This window comes from Sitophilus oryzae, unplaced genomic scaffold (assembly GCF_002938485.1).
Source record: "Sitophilus oryzae breed Bouriz unplaced genomic scaffold, Soryzae_2.0 scaffold_381_pilon_pilon, whole genome shotgun sequence".
NCBI classification, from domain to species: Eukaryota; Metazoa; Arthropoda; class Insecta; order Coleoptera; family Curculionidae; genus Sitophilus; species Sitophilus oryzae.
Window position 1 is genome coordinate 3,411,419 of NW_022146953.1, and position 14,155 is coordinate 3,425,573.

The 14,155-nt window shown below is 31.4% G+C and overlaps 1 pseudogene; it reads right to left on the minus strand.

Moving 5' to 3' along the window:
* Positions 1-908: 908 nt before the first annotated feature.
* On the minus strand, positions 909-13,785 carry LOC115885330 (annotated as a pseudogene).
* Positions 13,786-14,155: the final 370 nt, after the last annotated feature.

A 14,155-nucleotide genomic window follows, 5' to 3' on the forward strand; every position in this document is an offset into this window, starting at 1 on the left:
ATAGATTGAAATTTAAAATACGATTTTTTAAGCAAGTTGACGTATGATATGTCATTCTATTCAGTGTCATTTTCTATCGAATAAAGCAAAAATATACCGAGGGTGCCATTTAAAAATCAAAAAGTTGTAGTGATTTCCGGTTAAACAAGAAGTGACCAAAAACAATTGAATACGTCAATCGATTCTAATTTATGTCATATATTAACATACCCGATCTCGTTTTTTTATTTGAAAAAATAAAAAAGTTATTGGGGTGAGCCACTTTTGAGACGCACCCGGTATATACTAAAATTTGTGAAAAAAATATAACCTAATAAAAGTCTGACACAACTGAAATTTGCAAGAAGTATATAAAATTATATGAACTTTAAAAACACGTATACTTTCTAACTTCACACTTGCACAATCTCCATCACGAGTGAATGCTTTGCTGTAGTATACAAGCTCAGTAGTTTTAGGATTTTGATTTGTTCATAGTTGATAACGATCAATATAATAATAATAGCTCCCGTATATAGCGTTTAACGCCTTGGGAGTAGCAAGGTACAGCCAAGGTTGCCATACTAGAGCCGTTCGGTATACAAGGAAGGTAATGTGGCTAGTACTACGCTTCAACCGCCTATTTTTACCTGAGGATTGTGAATCCCACCCATCCCACCACCCATTTAATGCAGAGTCGACCTAGGTAACCAAACTATTTTTATTTTAATAAAAATAGTCGGCTGATGAAATGCCGGGTGTGGGATTCGAACCCTCTATCAGTCTCAACCAACCCAATCTCTTGAGATTGGTAGACGAGAGCCTGTAGCTCTACGTCACCGGGCACCTTGATAACGATAACGATCAATAAATATTAAAAAAAAATAACAAAGCCAACAATTCTAAAAACAATAGCAAAAGAAAAACAGTCAAAATACAAAAATATTTATTAAAAATTAGATAAGCAACATTAGATACAACAAAACTTACACGTTTAATATTAGAATACAAAAAATAAGAATATCTTATTTGATTTTTTTGTATTTCAGCCAAACGCCTCCCTGGACTTCGTTCATAAAATTGAATGCACAGTATGAAATTGGCTGCTGCAACTTCGGGCTGGTTGTTATCTCGAAGTTTTTGATCAGATAAACTAGTCCAAGTTTAATTTGCAGAATTCCAAGTCTCTGACCTATAAGAGAATATTCACTAGTAATACCACTAGAGGTCAAATTATTTCCGGAAATTGTTTCGAGCTTATGAATATTTTGAAAATTATCCCGAGTCGAAGACGAGGGATAATTTTCTAAAAATGTTCATGAGCGAGAAAAAATGTCCGGATTTAATTTGACCTCGTTTGGTATTCGGTAAGAAAATTCCACACCAAATTGTGTTTGAAAATCAAATAATTAAAATGTATTTTTCGATTTTTGGTCGAATTGATTATTTAGTTACTATGATAACTAAGTGACACCCAAACCCATCCCAAACCTAAAACTAATTTAGTTTTGAAGCTGTCAAGCGGCACGGCTTAAAAAAAATGTTTCACTTCGGTCATGAAAGCGAAGAAAATATTCGCCAGGAAATTAAGCAGTTGACACCCGCGAATACTAGGATATCGAAGTCAAGAGTATGAAAGCGGTTTACAAACTTTCATCTCAGCTTTGTAATTAAAATGCATCAAAATTAACATGTAAACAAATAAAAACCAGACTCTCAAAAAGATTCTGTCATTTTTAACGTCAAAAAATTTCCAGTATAATTCGCTGTTGGGTGCCCACAAGGAAAAAAATTTCACTAAAATATATCCGTTCCCATGGTGATTTATCAAAAAAACACGTTTTGATTGGTTAAAAATTACAGGTGTGGAATTTTCATATTAATGACATTTTTATATACTAAGCAATAATACACACATGGCCAAAATTATTGCATATAACGATATTTTTATTTTATTTTGGACCTAATACGATTTTTTTAATATTTTTGGACATAGTGGCTTACTACACGACTAATATAAAATTAAAAATCTAAGTGCAACTAGGCTGTTATTATAATTTTATTTCATAATGAGTGAAAATCAACAAAAACAAATTTAATTTTAAACAGAATATATTGAAAACAATTTCTCACAACTAATAGTCTCTATTGCCTCCTCGAGCCTCAATGCAAGCTGTGAGACGACGTAGCATGCCCTCAATTAAGTTGTCCAGAAGTTGTTGAGGAATGGCTTCCCATGTTTCGCGCGCAGCAATTTCCAATTCATTTAAGGTACGGGGGAGGATCATTCCTTTTGGCAATATGGCGTTTTAGTATGTCCTAAGCATGCTCGATCGCATTCATATCTGGAGACATCGGTGGCCACCACAGTTTTCTTATACCCTCTTCCTCAAAAAATTCGCAAACCGCTAAAGTGCGAAGGGGAGGAACATTATCGTCCATGTAAACAAATTCATCCCACTGCCCATTGAAATGGACGCACAATAGGCTCTAAAACGTCTCTAATATATTAGGCACTTGTCATTGTGCCATCAATAAAAACAAGAGGTGTTCGAGCTCCATGCATTATACCTGCCCATACCATAATTCAAACGTGCTCGTCTTCCAGATGCTCTCCAGAACAAAGTTCGTCGCGAGTCTGACACTAGGCCTATTCTCCTCAGCCCATTGTAGTCGCGTAATTTTGTGCTGTAAATTAAGCTTCGGAACACGTAGAGGCCTCCGTAAATATAATCCTCTGTTATGGAGTCTTCTTGCTATGGTCTTTCTTGAAACATTTACTCCTTCAAGGCGAGCTAACTCATTTTTAATAGCAGTACTAGAGAGCAGGGGATTGCGTCTTGCAATTAGGGATATTTGACGGTCTTGCACAGCAGTAGTAACTTTCTTTTTACCTGTCTCCCAGAATATTTTTAATATTCGCGAAAAATCGCTTTGGTTAACTCCTACAATTTCAGCCATTGCAACTTTCCGGTAGCCCTGTTGAGACAGTGTTACTGTTCTGACTCTATTAAACTGTGAAATAATATTTCTAGGAATTTTAAGCCCAAACCAATGGTCAAATTTCCACTGAAACTCAAGAGACCACAAATCGAAATGTGCAAGAATTTGTAATAATATTGGGTCTGAACGATCATATCGGTTTTAACATAAGATGTTTATTATAGATTATCAAAGCTATGTAAAAAAAGATTATTTAAATTCCTTTCCGTATATTTTTAAACGATATATGCAATAATTTTGGCCATGTGTGTATATTAGAGATCTTAATTATGTAACAAAATATGCTGGGAATCCTGGAAACCAAGGAAGACCTTAAAAGAATAGAGTGGATACGACAAAAGACACAGGTATTAGATGTCATCCACAGAGTCAAATCCCTCAAATGGCAATGGACAGGACACCTGGCAAGAAGGACGGACAACAGAAGGACCACAAAAAAAATTCAGCATGGTAACCACGAGGAATTAAAAGACCTGGAAGAAGACCAAACTTGAGAGGGGACCATGATATTAGAAAGTTATCAGGGATAACTTATGCCCGCATAGTCAACAATAGACGACAATGGCCCCAACTACAAAGAGAGTATCTAAATATATGTGAGAGGCTACACCACACTTTGAAATGGATGAATAAGCTGAAAATGATGATGATGATGATGAATATACCTATGCAAATTCTTGGCCCATTTCCAAAAGGAAAGAACAACTTATTCAGTGCTCCATCCTTCTCCATCATTCTTTCTGGGTAGTACTTTTCTGGATCCTTGAAGTACTTTGGATCCTGGCACAACATTCCGTAAGGTATTATGATATGGTCTCCTTTTTTGAACTTCATCGTCATGTTTTTCAAATCCGGATCTTCACAGGTGTATTCGTAAGGCTCAGTGCAGAGTTTCATCAGCATTTCTATCATAGGGTATTTCCGGAAAGATTCTAAAAAAATATATTATTTGTATTATTACAGGTTATCTCAATATACGGATTGAAATGAAAATTATTCAATTGTGAACACAGCGTGATAACAATTTTGTTGTTACCTCGTTTATTATAAAACTTCTAATTTTATACAGGGTTATCCGAACTGTATTCCAGAAACTTCGGCAGCAAATTCTGCAGATAAAAATAAGTAAAAAAGTTCCTATAAATGTATGTCCTAAAATGCTTAGTTTCGGAGATACAGGGTGTAGAAGTTTCATTTTTATTTCGATTTTTTCTAAATAATTTCTGAAGTCACATCAATATTTGGATGAAAATTGATGTCTGGGAGTTTTTTGACATGAGAAATTTGATTTTGATGTCAATATGACTGCCATTTGTAGGGGGCGCCACCCACATGTGTTTTAACTGTTTTGAAGAGTAATAACTTTTTGTCCGTACCTGCATAAAAGTAGTGAGTGAAAAAGTATATATTTCCCAGACTTTTTACGTAAAAAATGTCTCTTGGTAAAAATCGCTACGAACAACCGTTCTCAAGACATAATAATTGAAAAATTGTTTTTGCTTATTTCGTAATATGTTGTAGTCCTGAAAATGCACTTTACAAAACCGTTTCGTTTCTGAGATTTACACTTTTTGTTCCAGAGAAATTCGTTGTTAAATATTGCCGAAAACAGAAAAAAAGTATTTCTTTTGTACATTTTCTCAAATAACCCAAGATCTGACAGATATCGAAAAACAAATTAACAAAAAACAAACAAGTTGAGTAGATAGTTATTTGACTGAAATAATAAATTCGGGAAATTTTGATTTTTTTTAATTACTCATAAATTTTTCTGGCGACGAAATGATGATAAAACAGTTTCTGATGAACTTTTGGCACAAAAACATTTCAAATTTATGATTTGAGTCTAAAACTATTTACTCAACATGCATGATACAAAGAATACAAGGTATGATATTGCGCAGGTTGGTCGCTATGTCACAGGTGATAAACGGCACTATTGGTCGGCAAGCTCTGCACGCCAATTTCAAATTGTCAAACAGATTGTGTCATCTGTGAAATTTGATTGTGTCAAAATATGAAAATAATTTTTCAAATGTCAAGCTCGATGTCAAAACATAACTTTTGGGGTTATGTCCTAATTCTTCCCTATTTTAGGTCTTTTTTTATTAGTGGCAAATATGGATATATTTTTTGTATGACCTATAAATTTTTTTTTTTTTTTTTTTTGTATGACCTATGACTCCAAGTGGTAACCAACTCAAGGCGGAACTCAAGAACTTGGAAGATTCCATCCGCAACCTGGAATGGAAATCTTGCAACGGTCTAAGACACTCGAAGAAGTTTCTGAGGGCTTATGATCAAGAAAAACCACAGATCTTCCTGGGTTTAAGTAAGAACAATCTTCGGATTGTCACGGGGTTTTTAACAGGACACTGTCTCCTCAATGAACACCTCAGTAGATTGAAACTAAGAAGAAACGGCGAATGCAGATTCTGTGGCGAAGATGGGGAAACACCAGTACACCTCATCACTGAGTGCGCCGAGACGACAACCATTCGTGCCATGAATTTTGGTACCACTGATATTGGAGATGGAGAACCACCCTCTATAAAACCGTCCCAGATACTGGCTTTTGTCAAAGCCCTGGGACTGTATGATGAGTTATGACTCAAGAAAGGGGGACACAATGGATCTGTAAGGTCGCAGTGATTAACCCCCTCCCACTCATTCTAAATTCTAAAAAATTCTAAAATGACCTATGACGTCACAGGTGGTATGCGCAAACTTAACGAAATTGGAGCCGCTATCGATCATACCTTGTTTTCTTTGTACCATGGTCAACATGTTTAATTATGTCAATGATGACAGGTATTGATAATTTCAACTCCAAATATCTGAAGAACCATTACTCGTAGCGATTTTTCTCAAGAGACCTTTTATACGTAAAAAATGTCGTAAATGTATAGTTTTTTAGTCAGTAGTTTTATACAGGTACGGACGAAAAGTTATTACTCTTCAAACCAGTTAAAAAATATGTAGGTGGCGCCCTCTACTAGTAGGAGTCATATTGTCATCAAAATCAAATTTCTCATGTCAAAAAACTCTCAGACACCAATTTTCATCCAAATATTGACGTTACTTCAGAAATTATTTGAAAAAAAAACTCGAAATAAAAATGAAACATTTCATATTAGGACATACATTTATACGAACTTTTTTACTTATTTTTATCTGCAGAATACGCTGCCGAAGTTTCCGGAATACAGTTCGGACCACCCGGTATATTTTAAACTAAATAATAAATCTATTTAAACATAAAATACCATACAATTACCACAAAAACACGCGTCAAGCCACACCATCTCCGGCAATGCCTCGTAGGGAATTTCTCCCTTATTTTTCTCTTCGGTTTCCTTAATTTCCTCCCTGATTTTTGCTGGTACTCCGGGTTTTGGGCCAGGCACAACAGATTGAAAGTGAGGATCAGTGAGGAGGTGAAGTACCGTCCAGGAAGAATGTACTGGCGTGAGCTGTGACATCCGTATCAGTAAACTTGTGCTCTTTGGCTAAGTCTATCAGGAATTGAAGGTAATCTTTGTAGACGTCATTGTGAGTTTCACGGTACTTTTGACGTCCGATATGATGGCTATTATGTCTTGTCTTCGACGTTCTGGCTTATAATTCTGCAAGTATAAAGATTAATCGTACAGGGTGTCCCATTTTACAGGTTACAAAGATGCGGTTTTCACATTATCCGGTTTTTTTAATATAAAATTGAATTGAAGTAATTTAAAAGTACTCCCTCAATACAAAAAGAAATGAAACGAAGTTACAATTAAGGAATAAATAATAAAATCAAATTCAAATATAAATTTCACTGGTTTGAAATGACGCGTAGAAAATTGTGACGTCATCTATCAGCATTTGACTGAATAGTTGACAGAGGGCGCGAGCCTCTGAAGAATAATATTATGGCGTGTATAGTTCTCTGCTACCGTATTTACACTATACCTGGTTGTTCACCACATACGACACATAGTATTGTAGCTAAACGATGAGATTTTTACAAATTGTAAGTCTTGGGTTCGATGAAGGACTATTAGAGGTACAATTTAAAAATAATTTTACAAGATACAGAGTGTCCCAAATAAGTAAAAAATATCAAAGTTGTATTTTTTTAAATGGAACACCCTGTATATTATTACATTTTTAGTTTCTACGATTAAAATAAAGGTAAATTTGATTAAGGTTTATTATACTTAAACCTTACCGTTTTTGAAATATTTTCAATGTTGTGAAATTGCAGTAAAAATTTTAAGGCTTCATTTCTCCAAGGGTATCAAAGTTTTTAATACTAAATATTTACTGAAGTTTATTTATTGATCAGTTATTTTGTTGCAATAATAAAAATAATACTACCTTATACAGAGTGCCTAAAAATTAATTTTAAATAATTATTAGCTTCAAACGGCAATAACTTGTTTAATTTAAACGGAACACCTTGTATATTTTACGAGAATCAGATGCACAATTTAATTGTCTATCAAATTATATTATACCATTTTTTACCTATCTCTTTAAGTTTCCATAGAAAATGCATTTTCTTGTAATTTAGAACTTATTTATCAATATACCCATGGAATATTGACATTTTAGATTATTTTTAAAGATGTACCAAATTTTTAAAGAGTACAGATACTAAAATTGTCGATATAATTTGTTTATTTTATTAAAAAATAAAAAAAAAATGTTTAAATATTTGTTAAAGGGGACCAATTAATATGATTCCAGTATTCAAACTACATTAACTGACTGTTTGCGTTGATTAATAATAATTGCTCCAAATACTAAAAAACTGAATTTTGTATGGGTATTAGACAGTCTGATAAAAAGAAACACCTTAAAAATGACATTTCATTTTTTAATAAATGCTTATTTATAATAACAGAGACTTTAATTTTGATAACTTATTATTATATTCATTTCTGACTCAAATCCACATTTATTTAGAATAATTTATTAACGAATACAATTAAGTATGTAATTAATTAGTATATGGGCGGAAATAATGGTGTTAAATTTATTAATGGTATACCCTTTTTATAAAGATTTAAATAGTTTTCTTTTTTGCATACAACATTATTGTTTTTAGCAAAACCATAATATTACTAGAATGTCAATATTCCATGGGTGTCAATAATAAAATGTTAATATTCCATGGGTATATTGATGAATGAGGTCTAAATTATAAGAAAATGCATTTCCTACGAAAACTTGAAGGATAGGTAAAAATGGTGTAATACAATTTGATAGACAATTAAATTGTGCATCTGATTCTCCTAAAAAATATACAGGGCGTTCCATTTAAATTAAACAAGTTATTGGCGTTTAAAGCTATAAATTATATAAAACAAATGTTTAGACACTCTGTATAAGGTAGTATAATTTTTATTATTGCAACACAATAACTGATCAATAAATAAACTTCAGTAAATATTTAGTATTAAAAACTTTGATACCCTTGGAGAAATGAAGCCTTAAAATTTTACTGCAATTTCACAAAATTGAAAATATTTCAAAAACAGTAAGGTTTAGTGTAATAAACCTTAATCAAATTTACCTTTATTTTAATCGTAGAAACTAAAATGTAATAATATACAGGGTGATCCATTTAAAAAAATACAACTTTGATATTTTTTACTTATTTGGGACACTCTGTATCTTGTAAGTATTTTTAAATTGTACCTTTAATAGTCTTTCAATGAACCCAAAATTTGTAAAAATATAATCGTTTAGGTACAAAATACTCCGTGTCGTATGTGGTGAACAACCCTGTATATTTTAAAATCACGTTAGATTTTTCTATTTTTATTAAGATCGTTAAAAAATACGCTTTTTATGTGGGATTATTCTTTATCACCCCAATATTAAATTTGCTTTTTATATTTTTTATATTTTTACTACTAGAAATTAAAACTTAAATTTTTATAATTAACAGGTAACTGCTATTTTTATCGAAGCACTAAACACTACCAAAGTTATTCGGATGTTCGAAGGTTCGAGGTTAGATTTGTATTTTGTGGATTTTACGTTTGGCGTTAAATACTTCGAGTTTTCAATTTTGTTTTATTATACCCTCTTTATTATTTTTGTAATGAAGGGTGTTAAAGTTTGTTTTGTAAAGGGCTATCTAAATAACTCTGAAAGTTCTCCAGAAAAAGTTTTTATAACCGTTCCTTTGGATAAAAGCCGTCGAAGAGCCTGATTTGAAGCGGCAAGACAACAATATGTCAGTAAAAGTACGAGATTTTGTTGTGAAGATCATTTTATCGTAAGTTCCTTAAGTTTTATTTTACAATTAATTTTATATCTACTTTAAAATACATTTAGAAAAATGGGTTTTATTTACCTTTGTACCTGGTGGCAAACCGTGACACTTTTGATAGGTGACGTCATAGATTGCAAAAGTGTAAATTTGAAATTCTTAATGTTGATTAATTTTTTTAACAAATGGGATGAAATTGAAGTAAAACAAAAAAATACGGGTGTCATAAAATTGTATGAAGATTAGTTATTTGCAATAAAAAAATTATGGTTAAACTCCGGATTGTTCTACTTTTTATGAAACTAAAAATGCTACACGCAGATTTGTCCCAGCCCTTTTAGTTCCTGAAATACAGGGCAAATTTGAAAAATTAAATTTTTTTTTTTAACAGAACACCCTGTATATTATTGCATTTTTGATTTCTTTTAATATTAATAAATAAATAGAAAATATATATTTGTCAATCTTCCTTTAAAAAATTATTACAAATGCAAGAACTGTCCCGAAATCAAAACTATATTAGGTATTTTCACTAAATAGTCTATCCTTACTTTGCTATAAATATCGTAACCTTAAATCATACATAGGTTGTTAAATATAAAATAATTTTTCTTTCTTCTTTTTTAAATGGGACACCCTGTATATTATTCTTTAATTAGATGGAGAATTAAAAAACTAACATTTTTTTTATTTAAAGTATTTAAAATTTTTAAGGGTTTCATAGATACACGCAATATTATTTCATATGGCTCTGTCAACGGTAAAATACGAGAAAAATCATTGAGTGGCTTCATAAAATTTACAGTGGAAAATGCCAAATGAAATATAAAAGCACGAATATCTGCGAAACCGTTAAAATTTTTGAAATACTCTAAATACAAAAAATATTCATTGTTTAATTCTCCATTTATTTAAAAAAAAAATAGCTAAGTAGCTTTTTCCCGCGACTACGTTCGCGTTACACCTAGAATCGTTCACGCATTGATTTAAATTATTGTTTACCTCTTTATAGATAGAGCTAGTGAGCCTAACAAATACACTATTTAAACTATGATTTTAAGAGTTTTAGAGCTACTAAATACTTATATATAGATACTAAATACTTATTTCGTATTTCATATAACGAAATATTTCTAAATAAACCCTTGTATAAAATTTATACTTTTAGATGTCATATTAATGCATTTTCTTACATCAAATTTTCATTCCCTATTCTACTCTCTAAGGGTATAAATTTCATAAAGTCGCTTTATCCAAATAATTAACTCATGTCTTTTAAATGATCTTTTGTGCCAATGTTTATGTGTATAATCCAGAGGTCACCAAGTTTTATATAAATTTTTACTAACTTTACCCATTTGTTTGATAAATTTCAAAAACCTCTTCTAATACTTTTTGTAGGATTTCATTCTTCTAGACCAGATAGTACGGAATTTTCATACAACAAATTGTTCCCACACAATTTTACTCTCTAGAGAAGAATTTCCTAAGATCGCTTCAGATATCCTTCAGAGGATCTTCCATTTAAAAAAAGGAAGAAAAATTATTTAATATTTTAGAAAGTTTGACTTAGCATTTTGAACAACCTGTATGGTTTACGATTACCATATTTACAGCAAAGTAATGACAGACCATCTAAAGTAAATACCTAATATAGTTTTGATTACAGGATAGTTTTCTTGTATTTTTAATAATTCTTTTAAGAAAGGCTGAAAAAAATATATTTTTTAATTATTTATTTATATCTCTGAAACTATCGAAATATATTTCATATCTTAATATTAAAATGATCTGAAAGGAAGTCAAAAATGCAAGACTATACAGGGCGTTCTATTTAAAAAAAATTATCCCGATCCACTCACTTTTTTTTAGCCAACCTATAAAAATTAAAATATTTTCCTGAAATACATACTTGTACGTACTTTAGGGTTGCACTTAAAAACAAAATTCCCGAGTTTTTTACTGTAGGAGCTACAGATGCCCGACATAGATTTTTGCATAAATTTAGCATCAATTATGTTTACATAACAAGCTACAATATACATACATACTATAATCAAAAATATAAACACTAACCAAGTAGTTTGCCGTAATTTAAAATAAAATTAATCGTTCTGAGAAAACGTGAATTCATGACTATAATTAGTAATCAAAATAATTACATTAATTACCTCGAAATTAGTTATATTCAGAACGTTAAGATTATTTCTATTTTTTTTTAATTCAACTTTATAAACTTTGATACTTCAACAAGTTTTCTAGTTATTTATTATTACATATATTGTATTCATTTTTATACAGGGTAGGTCTTAAATAAGTTCAAATATTTTTCGGAGCAGTAGGTAATTCCTATTTCGATCGCATGAATATGTCGATGAGATTTTTTTCGCGTAAAATAGTTGAACATTTTGTATTTTTTCTATTTTTCTGAGAAATTCCCAATTCTTTACTTGATAATAATGATAATATGGCAAAATAGGTAGTAGATTATATTTATAGAGGCATTTTTCTGTTGTTTAGGTTAGGGTCTGTTGTTTAGGATTATAAAAAAGGTCGATATATAAATTGTCGAAATATGGTAGTACTTATTTCAGAGACACCCTGTATAAAAAAATATACTTACTTGATAGAAAACATGTTTAGTAACGATGGAAACACCTGCCCAAGTTGCAGGATGATAGCGTGGGATGATCCGGGTGTTAAAAAAGAGTCTGCCAGCTCCATGAAATCTGACAGTTTGTCATAACTGTCAAAGGCTTTGCCGTCGATGCCAAAAGCGGTTTTGGCAACGTTGTCCAAAGTAAAGCGTTTGGTTAGGAGTCTGGTTTCTATGCCATCTGTGGTAGCTGTTGGGTGGTTTTCGATGTATTCGACGAATCTTTTGGCTACGTTACTTATTAGTGGAAAAATGTGTTTCAACTGAAAAAGAAAATTATTGATTTATCAGAATAACTTTATAACAAAAATAGAATATTGACATAAAATAATGATGCTAAAATCGCTAATAATGTTATAAGTACTCTGTTATTCTTTTTCTCAGGTAAGATTTTGACAGACGATGACAGAAAAAAGGCAGGTGACGTCCATACCAATCTATTTTTTTTACTAAAAAAAGTTTCTAATATTTTTTAAGTTAACTATAGATGGGTTTATTATATAAATCCGTCATGCGTTGTCTATTGTTGTTTTTAACCAGTTTTATTGGTTTATTTCAAAAATGACAGGTCATATTTCAATATTATTGGTTTGACGGAACGATGAACGACAAACGGACGCCGATGCGTATGAACCATAGATAACAGAAAATAATCTTCTGGTATGAACTCGACTTAAAATTTTTGAGAGTTGTCAAACTCTTGCCAAATTATAGGTTATAATTTTGTGTCAAATTATGTCAAATAGAAATGATAAATATTTTGCATTTTGGGCTATGTTATTACGTATGTTTCGTGTTTTTTAAAATTTAGTGGAGGAAAACTCGAGGAAAAATTAAGTGTTGACCCGGGCCATTACAGTTGTTAATATTCGGTGCCCAGAGACCGCCAGAGACACAGTTTGCCAGAGACTATGGACAGAGAGTTGTATTAGCCACAAAAAAGTTTGTATACCATCTCGTATAAGGTACCAAAAACTGGAGAATCTGTAAAATAACATCATACGATAGGTAAATAATACATTTTAGTACCTACTGCAGAGAGATAATGTCGAAAGGTACTGGTTTAAAAAAATTAAGATTAAAGTTAATTACCAACTTTTAAGGTATAAAATTCAGAAAGTGTTATTGTTTTTTTACGTTGTGTTATTTATTCCTTTGCAATTTTATTTTCTTTATTTGTGTGTACATAAGTTATATTGATAAAAGTAATAATAAATGCAGGAAGTTGCTTAAGCTTGAAAGTAATTTTTTACATTTCTTTGGTATGTGGTATTTTGTTTAAAATACATCTTTGCTTGTTTTGTATTAACACATACTGGTTTTTTTTTAATAAAATAACTCGTTTACATTTTTCCAGTTTTATACAGTTTTCTTTTCACAATAGTTTGAAGTAATTACTTCAAATTTTAAATATATTAATTTTCTGTTATGCGTTTCAATAGCACCAACTTATTTCTTTGTAAAATAAAATAAACTACTTTGAAATTAAAATGACAGACAGATCTATCACTGTCAAAGAATTTTGTCGTTGGACTGACTATACCTCACAAAAAGATAGATATATTAGAGTACCTATATTTCTGAGGTTCAGATCCAAACAATAATTACAAAATGTCTTGATCAAAGTGTCATTTTACTTACCCTGCCACTTGTCAAACCAGGTGTCAGCATTTGTCTGGTGTCCTTCCATTCTTTCCCGCGCAAAACGAAAGGGTTATGTCCGAAAAGGACATCGACCTCTTTGTTAACCTGGATCTCATTATTCTGGAAGAACTTGAAGTCCTTAACAAGGATCCTGTGGGATAGTTCAGGGTCTCTTACTAGCAAACAGGGAGTGTTGGCTTTGAAAATGCCCACGAAAGGATAATCTTCGTATTTTCTAGAAAATAAACAGGAAAGTTTTGATAAATAAAATTTTCTTGTTAAACTTTCTTATTTTGTTTTGTTGTTTTATACCTCTCATTATTTTTTGTTTGTCTATTTATATCGTATATTTTCTGTGATCAAAACTATGAAAACAAACAGAAATATAAAAACAACATAAAGATAATTAAAATAACTGACGAATAAAAAACTAAATTCAATATTATTTTTTCCATAGCAACTGTTAAAATTGCCTTATATCTTTGAATAAGAAGACTAAGGAAGGAGCATAATGCTATCCATGTATTCATGCATGGTGGGCGGAAAAAGCACTCTAGGGTGGGGATCCTTGACAGTTCTGTTTAACGATTCATTTGACACATTTG